Raw genomic sequence first — 12,822 nt, forward strand, 5'->3', positions numbered from 1 at the left:
ATAAATAGGCAAACAAACAAACAAACATATAAACTAGTAACTATTTTTCTACAGGCTAGGGTGAAGAGAGATACTGTGGTTGGTATTTGTTTTTAAATACTTTGTAGGCACACGGATACTATAGCCAGGGACTCAAATAAGAACTTAGATAAATGGACAGAGCTCCAGGAATTGAACCTCTATGGTTTCCTGGCCCCTCTGTGAATTTTTACTATACAGAGAATGATATATCCTGAAAAACTCTATTTTGCAGAAATTATTAGGACTGGTTGAAATTATCACAGAAACTGTTTTTGATGGAAAATTGGGGTTCAACTAAATACATTTTCGTGTGAAAAGTGTCTGCTATCCACAGAAAAATTTGACTTTTAGTTGAAAATCCAAACACCAAAAAAGGATAGATTTTTTTTGCCAAAAATTGGAAAAAAATTGATTTAGAAATGCTGCCATGGTGCCTCTAGGGAATTGTAGTACAGGTGTCTCATGCTCCATTCTTCTCTTGGACCAGGTACCCCTGCTGAACTAAATCTTCCATGATGCATTGCAAGAGGGGAGACTGTAGGCATCATGGGAGGTTTTACATAGCCACCTTTCTGACACAAACCACACTCGAGAGAGTTATGGGAAATTAAGATGATCAGGCTCCAATCACAATTGCAGTCTGTCCAGTACTCCTCTTTGGATGGTACAATTCTTGATGAAATGGTCAGTCAAATGAAAAATGAGTTGTAGAAAATAATGGTGATGGCCACATAGGTATGACTAAACCATCGTTCCAGTCAGTAACTCAGTGCCTTTTAAACTGCACTTTGGTTTCTCAGTGAATTATTCTGAAAGTTCATGTGGATGATGATCATTTCTATAGGGAGCTGAAGAGGAAGAGGGGAAGAATTTACCTGAAGATTTGTGATTCGGGTTTGGTTAATTTTGCATTTAGATGAAGGTTTGAACTGGTAATTTTATCAGAATTGGTTTGTCCATTAATCATTCCATCATCATGATAAATGCATACCTTTAGCGCTCAAAGTTTTTAAGCAAGGAAATGAAAATGAAGACTCTTACTAATGATAGTTCTTGGGTAAGCAATAAAGGCTTTTGGTGAAATCCTGGCTCCATTGAAGTGATTGGGAGATTTGTTATTGACTTCAGTGGAGCCAGGATTGCGCCCATTGCTGTTGGTCTTTGACTTTAAAAAAGAGTCCCCTCAAACTATATGAAAAATAGCCATATGGCTTCCTTTGAGGATGCATGTTTCATGAGTGCAGGGCAAAGAAGACTTAATCACCACTGACACACCTTTATTTCTGTTTGCTGTACAGGTAAGTATTAATGTGAGATACAATTCAAATACCTAGTGCACTGCATGCTACTGCGTAGATTTAGTAACATAATAAAATGAAAACACCTTTGTAGGGAGATAGGCTGGATGATTTGATGGATCATACCTATATCTACCCTAAGTGATCCTATGATGCATAAATGTCATTTTCCATTCGCATATGTCCAATGATAGAACGTGGCTCTTGAGTCATGTCCTCGTGCTTAAACATGTTTTTACCACTATTAGTCCCACAGATCCCATTCAGCTAAGGGAGAGTGAGCTGGATTCCATTCTATTTACACATATTCACTATTATATGATGATGAAAGAGGCAGCAATAATATCATTTGATTTTCAGTTATAAAGGAAATTGCTCCAGTATTGCTAAGTACAGAATTAAACTTCATATGTGGAATTGTAAGTAGCACTGCTGACGTTACTGCTGGCAAACTCCATCTTCCTAAAAAAAGTGACACAATTTGGAAGACTGATAGTAAGCCAATAGTAACCAGTTCCCATCATGCTTTAGTCATCGGGAGAAAAACTTTAGATCTACTTTTTTCTACAAAACATCTTACAATATGGTAGATATCAGTAATTAAATCCAGGTGCAAAATTCAAGGCATAACTAATTATTCACCTGTTCAGGCCCCAATTCAGCAAGATACTTGAGCCTGTGCTTAACTTTAATCACACAAGTAGTCCCATAGGCCTCAGTAGAACCAGGAGTGGCTCTAGGAATTTTACCGCCCCAAGCATGGCAGGCAGGCTGCCTTCCGCAGCTTGCCTGTGGAGCATCTGCTGGGAGGTCCGCTGAGCCGCGGGACCAGCGGATCCTCCACAGGCAAGCCGCCGAGGGCAGCCTGCCTGCCGCCCTCGTGGCGTCGGCAAAGCACCCCCCGTAGCTTGCCGCCCCAAGCACTCGCTTGGCATGCTGGGGTCTGGAGCCGCCCCTGAGTAGAACTACTCATGCTTTAAAGTTAATAAGCACTTACTCTACCTTGATGTATCAGGCTTCAGAAGCCTGACTATGAACCAGTGTGACACTGAGCCCAGAGAGACCACTCATGCAGTCAGATGCTACTCAAAGTAAGAATGTCAGAATCTAGTCTTAAGTGCATTGTATACATAAGTGCAATTACTAGTATAATTTGCTTTTGTCTCTGGAAGCAAAGTTCAGGTTCAGTTATAAATCAGGGCTATCATATCTCTTAGTTGAACAGAATGTGTTATTTTTGAAAAACATTGAAGTTATTTTAATGGTTATTCCCAACTTAAGAGGTTGCTGGTAACTTTATATTTTGCTTTATCTACTACCTCAAAGGGATATTTTTTTCACCTTCCAATACCAATTCTTGCCCTGTAGCTATGGTAGCATTTTGGCTAAACCTTCTGCATCTGTATTTAATAATGATGTTAATGGTATGTGCAGAGTAACTGCAGTGAGGCTTTACCAGGTTTTATGAGGATGGCAGTAATTGCTAACAATGTTGATTTAGAAAGATTTTATAATTTAAGATAATAATTGGGCATATCTAGCGAGGGTTCCCATAACAAATAAACATGTTAATACAAACGTATATGAATCCTGTTAAACCTGGGACTTTAATTCCCCTGCAGCTGTTCTGAAACACTGAATAACGCATCCTTCATCAAATCACTTTCTGGTGATGATCTTTTTCCTGGAGTTTGTTAAGGTTGCTGCATAACCCCTGAGATGTGTGCATTGTCAGAATGACACAAATCTGTGAAGAATTTACAGGAATTGTCTTTGCAGCATCTTCTTTGCATACAAACCACACCACTATCCTGTGACTCCCATTTCCTTGATTGTACACTTCATTCTGATATGGGCATTATGTATTCAGCTGACTGGTGCTAAGGAGGTATTTGAGCTGTATGAGTCATATAGTCTCTTTCCAATTTCCGGAGAGCATGACAGGACTTTCTAAATCTATCTAAGCCTCAAAATCTTTCCATAAGATCTTTTTTTTTCAACCAGAAGTACCTGAAGCTGACTCTTACACTACAGTTTAAGTTGATATAATTTATGTCACTCAGGGGTGTGAATAAGCCCCCACCCCCAAGCGATGTAAGTTATACCTACCTAAGAGCTGGTGTGGACAGCACCATGTTGATGGGAGAGCTTCTCCTGCTGACATAGCTACCGCTGCTCATTTTGTGGGGTGGGGGGGAATTAAGTTGATGGCAAAGCTCTCTCCCATTGGCTTAGCTACAGAGCTACAGTGCAACTGCACCTCTGTAAGCTCTCTAATGTAGCCATAGCCACAGCCTTCTCTTGGTAACACTGACATACGCCACTGACATTAGTAAACTCCATGTTTAGTAAATCTGACATACTCCACTGACTTTAGTAAACTCCATGTTGTTATTCTAGTTTTACATCAGGGTAAATGAGAACAGAATTTGGCCTGTGGCAAACTTCTATACAGTGCTATTAATTCACATTTTGTGACATCAAATTAGGTCTTTACTTTTTTCCGAAAATTGTCCTAAGAATGTTTGGCTAGTTTCAGGTATACTGGTGTCAATCCGAAGTAATTCCAGTAATTCCACTGACTATAATTATGTCAGTGGAAGTGAGAGCAGAATCTGACCCGCTGTCTTCTAAAGCAAGTCAGAAACTGGATTGTCAGCAGAAGCAGCAGGAGTTTCAGAGTCAGGCTATGAGGTGGCTTTTTTTAAAGTGGGCCATGTGTTTACAGTGTGTTCTGGTATCTTTCTCACATCGGCATACACATTGCACAATAAGAATGAGTATTACACAAATGGAGTTACACGGATACCCAAGTAGGGGTGAAAGTAAAATTGAAAAACTTACTATATGGGGTCCTGCCCCCCCCCGGAAGAGGCCTCGGGTGGAAGGGGTCGTGCTGGGGGTCACCATTCCAGGCTGCCGCTATCGCCCTTTTAAATCACCGGCCCTGGGGCAGCTGTTCCTTTCCCCCTCCCCCCGTTGGCAGCCAGGGGGGGCAAAAGAGGCAGGGACGATAAAGCACTGCTGCAGCAGCACTTTTAAGCAGGGTCTTTGCCATGGCAGTGCTTAAAGACCCTGCTAAAAGCGCTGCCACAGCAGCAGCACTTTAACATTGCTGCCTCTTTTGCACTTTCCCATCAGAGGCACTGCAGGGCCCTACAGGGCCGCCGACGGGGGATGCAAAAGTAGCAGTGACGTTAAAGCACTGCTGCGGCAGCGACCTTAGGCAGCGCTTTAAGCAGAGTACTTAAAGTGCTGCTGTGGCAGTGCTTTAAAGTAAGGTGGTAGGGGCCAGTACCAGCGGCCATTTTACCAGTGTGCCGTACCAGCCCGTATCGCCTTACTTTCACCCCTGCAGACAAGTGACTTAGGATCATGGGAGTGATTAATCCTCTAGACCTGAGCGAGGAATTGACTGATCTGATGATATGGTTTTTTGGTTTGGTCGTTGAACTGAAAAATCAGGAAAAGTATTTGTTTGTTTGACCCAAAATTGAATTTTTTCTCTTTTTCTCACTGAAATGGGAAAAAAAAAGACAATTGTTTTGTGTTGAACTAAACAATTTGTTCAACCCAAAACAAATTTTGCTGTTTTTTTTTCATTTTGTTTGTGGTTTTTTTTTTATTTTGTTATTGTTTTTTAAATTTAAAAGTCGCTAAATTTCAAAATGAAACATTGTTTTGAAATGGAAAGTCAAAATGTGGAAATGAAACATTGCAACTTTTTGAATATTTATTTTCACCAAAACTATTCGCCAAATATGACACAAATTTGCAAATAGTTTTAGTTGACCCCAAACTGCATTTGTTGTCAAATAAACTATTCTTCAGAAAAATTTCACCTAGCTCTCTTCACCACTTTTTGGCATAGGAGTGCAAAATGCCCTCTCTGCAAGAGTGAGCATTCTCCCATATAGGAGAACAGGTGGTGTTTGGACATTGCTTACTGGGGCTTGGACTGTCTTACATCCTGTATCCCTGCTCTTGGAGTGAAGTGCCTAAACCACTTCTTGTGAGAAAGATTTACATGCCTGCCTCAGTCCATGCTAAATGGCCAGAGGAGAAGGTGCTGCCACCTTCCTCATAACTTCTACCTGGTTGATGGAGCACTAACTAGGGATGTGGGAATCCCAGGTTCAGTTCTACCTCTGCCTTGTGGGGGGAGAGGATTTAAATAGGGATCTCCCACCTCTCAGATGAGTGCATTAACCAGTGGGCTATGAGATAGTCTGATATGGATTTCTCTCAGTCTTTCCTGTTGAAGCTGTTCCATTTTGGATAAATTATTAGTCACTGGAGTGGGGGCACTGGACCCTATGTCTCTCGTAGGGGTGCCTAAATGACTAGGCTAGAGAGTCATTCTCTTGCTCTGGCCTGATGACTCTAAGTAGTTATACAAAGTGGAGCGGCTTCAATAGGAGAGATAGAGATCCACTCCATGGAAAAAATAATATATGTTCATGTAATTAACAACTTTATCATAATGCATCCAATTATGGATTATGTTCATCCATAATGCACAGACAATCTGAATTCTGGCATTTCCTAATTTTTGAATGCTTGACTTTGCAACCTTAATAATGTTCTTTTAATGTAGTACTTTGGGATGGGATTTCCCAATTTTTAAAAAAACCCTGAAAACAGAAATTTTATTATGTGGACCCACACTGGCCCTCCCGTTTGGGTCACTAACAGGTTTGGGATCCACAACACAGACCTCTACCACTTGAGCTGATGAAGTTTCCAATAACACTAGAAGGCTATTGTTATCTATATGGACCAGCCACTAGCAGGCAGGGCTGGCTTTAGGAGGTGTGGGTCCCGATTTGAAAGAGCTGCCACCGAAATGCCGCCGAAGACAGCAGCAGCGATTGAGCTGCTGCCGAAGATAGCGGCAGCAATTCGGCAGCAGCTCAACCAGTTGCCGCTGTTTCCGGCAGCACTTCGGCGGAGCGTGCAGGGCCCCTCTTCCGGACACTGAGGGGCCCAATTCCTCGGAATCGGGGGAATCGCCCTAAAGCAGGCCCTCTAGCAGGTGATGAGATACGTACCTTGCCAGTAGGTTTCACAGATATATGCAGACCTCAGAGGAATGTAGAGACTCAGGATTCCTTTCCTCCCTCCATTCCAGGTTTGGGGTTGGGGGGAGTGTGCTCTAGTGATTATAAACACTTCTACTCCCAGCCATCTCTTTTCCCCTCTGCTCCCATCCACCCCGACCACTTCCCTTTCAGTAGCTAAAATGTTTGTAAAGGAATATATAGGATTTTATTATTATTTATTAATAAAAGATTGGGCAAGTATTGCGAGAACATTGGCTATTGGATGTAGGTGCAATATAGTTAACTGACTTGCTCACTGCTGGTTCTTCTTTCTTCATTGGTAAATGATCTGAAATGCTTACGGATAACTTGGGACCAGCTAACCTACAGAAATGAAAATGGAAACAAACATGTTGAAGTCTAGAGCCAGTGGAGAGCTGTAGCATGCTCATCTTCTACCTGCTGTTATTGATCTTTTGTAGTATGGGAATCAGGCCGTGAATATGACTTATGAAGGTAGCAAACATTTTGAACTTTCTCATATTGGCCTGGGATTCAGCCTTCACTGGAACTGAAAGGACAATTGTCCTGGGGACATGTGTGATTCAAGGCAATTTGTTCACAAAATGGAGAGGCGAGTGATAGAAGCAATAGGGGAAAGTGACGCGAAAAAGAAACAAACAAACCCCCAAATCAAACCACCGCTGTTTATTTTGGATAACGTTCAAGTCTTCTACATATTGTAAGTGTATTATAATACCATGGAAGCCTATATGTCTTCATGCTCGTTTCTGATGGATATCAGTAAGAATTCTTCTAATAGAATAAGGGACTATATATCCTTATATATGTTTTCTTAATTATTTTTAATTTGTGTTAAATCTCTCATCTTATGAAAATTTGGGATAAAGGGTCTGATCCAAAGCCCATAAAGGAGCTGATTTCAATAGGCTTTGGATCTGACACAAAAATATAGGACTTCATAGCTGGCCATGTTACACCCCATTGGGACACCATCATTAAACCTGTGTTCTGTTTGGCACTTAAAGAGGAAGCCCATCCTGTTTTTTGACAGAGGAAAAAAAGGGTAGATCTGTCCCAATTTTTCAGTGCATAATCTCTGAGTATAGCATGGATTTTTCTTGGGAGCTTAAAGAAAATAAGATCATTCATGTGAGTTCTAAAGTTCACATTCTGAGTCTCATGATTTTTGCAGGGGCCTCCAATGTAAACTACAAACTGAAGAAAGTTTTTTTAAAATGTACGTAGTGGGCATCTGATGGGCTTGCTGGGGCTATGTAATTTTGTTATTTAACAAAATGAATTTAAAACAATTACTATTATTGGCCATAAATGAATCCTTATGCACCACAGCTAGCCAGCAGAGAACAAGGGTTATGATGACTAGGGTTCTCTGAAGCAATGGCTGCTGGTTCAGCAAAGTCTAGGAGCTCCATGAAACTTCAGGAAAGCTCTTGCACTAGTATCAGGGTTCCTTCCCCATTCTGAAATCTAGCGTACAGATGTGGAGACCCGCATGAAAGCCCCCTAAGCTTAGGTTAAAACCTGGTACACTGCCACCACCAAGTGCTTTAACAAGAAACAGGGAAAGGACCACTTGGAGTTCCTCTTCCCCCAAAATATCCCCCAAGCCCTTACACCCCCTTTCCTGGGGAGGCTTTAGAATAATATCCTAAACAACTGGTTACAAAGTGATCAAAGACCCAAACCCCTGGATCTTTGGACAATGGAAAAATCAGTCAGGTTCTTAAAAGAAGGATTTTATTAAAAAGAAAATGTAAAAATCATCTCTGTAAAATCAGGATGGAAAATAACTTTACAGGGTAATCAGATTCAAAGAGCCCAGAGGAACCCCCTCTAGCCTTAGTTTCAAAGTTACAACAAAACAGGGATACCTCCCTCTAGCAAAGGTAAAATTCACAAGTTGAGAAAACAAAGATGAACTAATATGCCTTGCCTGGCTGTTACTTACAAGTTTGAGATATGAGAGTCTTGTTCAGAAAGATTTGGAGAACATGAATTGATGTCCGGTCCCTCTTAGTCCCGAGAGCGAACACCACCAAAACAAAGAGCACAAACAAAAACCTTCCACCCCCCAACCCAAGATTTGAAAATATCTTGTCCCCTTATTGGTCCTTTGGGTCAGGTGTCAGCCAGGTTACCTGAGCTTCTTAACCCTTTACAGGTAAAAGGATTTTGGTGCCTCTGGCCAGGAGGGGTTTTATAGTACTGTATACAGGAGGGATGTTACCCTTCCCTTTATCGTTATGACAACTAGCTAAACATTTTCACAGAGAACAACACCAAAGCAAAACATTAGGAAATCATCAAAACAGAACAAAAGCGACTGTGTCAATGATCCTGTTCTTCATGAAACTGCACAGCAGCTCAGGAGCTCCTGCTCTTAGTGAAGAAAATGGCTACCAGTGTCAAAGATCCTGTTCTTCATCAAACTGTTAAGCCAGTTTAGGAGCAGAGTAAACTAATAGGGTCTGTGACAAGGCAACTGCTACTTTGATAAATACTTGGATTTTTGTGAACACACCTAGCTGGTAGAGAGGTAGCTCTCGTCCTTTGTGAAAGGAATCACTGCTGTGTCCGAGGTCCCTATGTAAGCATTATGTGTAATTCTGCATTCCTCAGGTACGATGATGAGCTAATGAAGAACATGAAAAAGTTTCATTTTCACCAAGGAAAGCAAAAAGTGTTGGTTTAGCAAAATGTTGATTAGTTTAGGGGAGCAGTACAATATGGCCTCAGTAAAATGCCCTCCATCCAAATCTGGGGCCTATCCCAGTAGAGGAGAAGTGGGTTTTTCAAGCCCAGCAGCATTAAAGTTGTGTTGTAGAGGGAAAACTTTGATAAAACAGTGGCTGCTTCCACAAAGAAAAGGATCTTCATGAAAGTGGAGCTCCTGAGCCAACTGGACACTTTCACAACAGGATTTTTGTGAAAAAAGCTATTGCTGTGTTAGAGCCTTTCTTAAGCTAGAATAATTAGGGGAAATTAATACACACAAACACTACTTAAGTTATGGGCATAATAAGACACCTAGCCCAAAACCACCAAAGACAATGAAAAGTTAGTTTTGGATTGTGGATTTCATTTTCATATATATATTTTGTTCTTGACATAAATTGTGGATTAATCTATGTAGTTACAAGAAATATGGTCTCTGAGCACACAAGGATTCTTATCCTCTGTATTATCTAGAAAAACAATCATTGACATGTAGGGCTAGAAGGAACCTAAAGAGGTGATCTTGTCCACCCCCCTGTGCTGTAGCAGGATTACACATCTGTGCTTGTATTGCCAAAAAGTAAAGAAAAACAAAAGCAAAAAACCCAAGGGATTCACCTCTTTTCCTCTTTAAATATTCTGCTGTCTTCTCTCTGTCTCCTCTCCTACTTCTCTTTACTTTGTTTTCTTATCCCAATCTTCTCTAGCCTTGTGTGGCCTCCTCACTTTATTTTGTGTCGTCTCTTCTGAATCTTACCTCTCTTTTCCAGGTCTCCTTCCCTCAACACAATAGCAGGTGGTAAACTCTATGGCAGTGTATCTCAAAGTGTGGGTCAGGACCCCAAAGTGGATCATGACCCCATTTTAATGGGGTCTCCTGGGCTGGCATTATACTTGCTGGGGCCTGGGGCCGAAGCCCGGCCGAAGCTGAAGCTGCCTTTACTTTATCAATTTTTTTCTGATATTAAGGTGCCCAAACTGAATTTTCTATCTCCAGTGCAACCGACATGATTAGGGGGGGAGGGAAAGGAAGGATAGAACATTGTTTGTGCAGAGCAAAGCATAAAATAAAAGAAGTAGAAAATCAGCAGAAACTAAAAAGTCTCATTTATAAAATACATAGTGTAATAATTAGTTAAAAACTCAAACTATTAACATTGTTCAAAATGTAACATTGGTAGACCTATCTACTGCTATTTCTAAGGCAACCAACAGCATGATGGATTTTTAAGAACAGGTTAGACAAACACCTGACAGGATGGTCTAGCTGTTTTGTCCTGCTTTGAGTGCAGGGAGCTGGACTAGATGACCTATGAGGTCCCTTCCAGTCCAATACTTCTATGATTCTATGATATTTGAACTTTACCATCTTAAAATCAATCTTCCAGTCTCAGATCAGTAACACCCACATGTTGCATCTTGTCTGAAACTAGGTCCTGCTGAAAATCTGCTCTGGTGGATCCATAACCCACACTGAGTCCCATTTAATCAATGAGGAGCCACACTGGTGAAGGGGTTCACCCCATGTTCAAGCTATAGTATTAGGACCGTAGCTTGTAAGCTTTACAAGCACTGACCATGTCTTGACAAATGTTTGCATAGCACATATGGGACTCCAATACCTACAGGGGCCTCTGGCTACCACTATAATAGTAACAATTATTAATAATAACAAGCCTTCATGTGTTTTGTTTAGAGCACATTTTAGGAGAAAGTTACTTGAGAACCTTTTTTAATTCGACATGTTTTAATTGGTACTCTTTATATCCCTCCTCTTGCAAAGCCAAGTCGCCATAGTTCCTGTATTCTATGGGCTGCGCTATGCAGGAGGTCAGCCTAGAGTACATGATCATAACAGTCCACATTGGCCTTAACTCTATGAATTGCTATGATGGCCTTGGAGTGACTGAAAGTGCTAATAAACTAATGTGACTCTCTAAAAATGATGTAGGAATAGTGTTTTATGCCAGCTCAGTCATGAACCACCAGAATGAAAAGCAAATGCCTATTGCTATTAAAAGGAAGGGATCCCAGTCCTTGTGCCAAACAAAGGCCCCATTTCTAGTCTGCCAGATATTGTACATTAAAACTGTTACTGGTCCAGGACTAAAATTTATCCAACCTAAATCTGAGACCAGTGTAATTTGGGGATGTGAGGAAGATGTTTCTCATTTGGGAAGAAATTTTTGTTACAGGTACCTTTTATTATAAAGGGCAGCTGTTTGAAAACCTTTAAGATTTTGGAAAGTCATAATAACCTGGGAGGAAGGTGAAAGTGCAGGTGAGAAGGTCAAAGTTGCTGAATACACGCAGTTTATTCCTTGGTTCTGCAGTTTATTTAATGGACATAGAAATAAAAGCCATTTATTCCACGGCTATCATGACATGTATACAATTTAAATATTTAGGTCCAGATCCTCAAGTGCACCAGAGCTGTGCTTGCTGCACTGAAAGAGTGTGTGTGTGTGTGTGGGAGGCATATATGGCTTTCTGCCACTCTTCATACTGCCTCCTCAATCCTGATTCAGTCTCCAGCCCAAGCTGGAATAGCCTCAGGACTACTCTAGTTTGTGTCAGTAACAAGCTGCCCAAGGGGCTATTCTGCCAACCCAGGATAGCCAGAGTGCAGTGTGTTCTGGCCATGCTTCCTTCCTGGCCTCTGCGATGTGGGGGAGCAGGCAGGAGCAAGAGGGAAAGACTTGGCTACACTGGTTCTATGCTACCCCTTTATAAAGGGAATCCTCCACTGGCTGTTTAGGCCAGCTTTTTAGTTCCCTTGCGCTGCTGAAGTGGGACAAAGGAACTGGAGTGGGGCTAGAGATCTGTCCAATATCCATGTATCTATTCCTTTTCTGATTTACCTTTTTATAACACGGAGGCCTATTTTCTTTTTACAGGATATTTCTGATGTAAGTAGGAAAAAAACCCTATTCAAAATAGCACATGGACACATCATGACCAAAATGATACATCTTTATATTTTGAAGAGGAGGCAATAAATGTTTTATTCATCTTTTTATAGCTGATTCTCTGAGTGAACAGCAAACAGAATAATAATTTCAATTTCTCACTCTTTCCCATGCAATGGATGTCTTTTAAACTGAAGTGAGCCTAACACAGGGCTAAATTCATCTCTAGTGTAACTCCACAGACTATTACGGCTTTACACCAAAGAGGACTGTGGCTCATGATGTTTTTGCATAGTGAATATGGAAATTAGCATGCAGCACACTATGGCATGTTAGTATTATATTTACTGCATTTGTGGCATAGCAGCCTCTTGAAAATGTAAGTAGGGTGTGACCCTGAAGTCATATTTTCCAATAATCTCCTGTATAAGATAAACGGTTTCCTGGCTAAACTGGCTTGTTTTGCAGTTAAGAAATATAATATTAATTAAAAAATACCCTACTATTTTAGTAGGTATCTGGAAGGTATAAAATTCAGAGGTCATGACAAAAATAGTCTGATGCAAAACTGCAAATCAGATTAGAGGGCCAGATCCTCAGCCAGTGTAAATTACCATAGCTTTGTTGATGTCAGTAGAGCTGCACCATAGAATCATAGAATATCAGGGTTGGAAGAGACCTCAGGAGGTCATCTAGTCCAACCCCCTGCTCAAAGCAGGACCAATTCCCAACTAAATCATCCCAGCCAGAGCTTTGTCAAGCCTGACCTTAAAAACCTCTAAGGAAGGTGAT

Source organism: Chelonoidis abingdonii, chromosome 3, assembly GCF_003597395.2.
Source record: "Chelonoidis abingdonii isolate Lonesome George chromosome 3, CheloAbing_2.0, whole genome shotgun sequence".
Classification (NCBI taxonomy): Eukaryota; Metazoa; Chordata; order Testudines; family Testudinidae; genus Chelonoidis; species Chelonoidis abingdonii.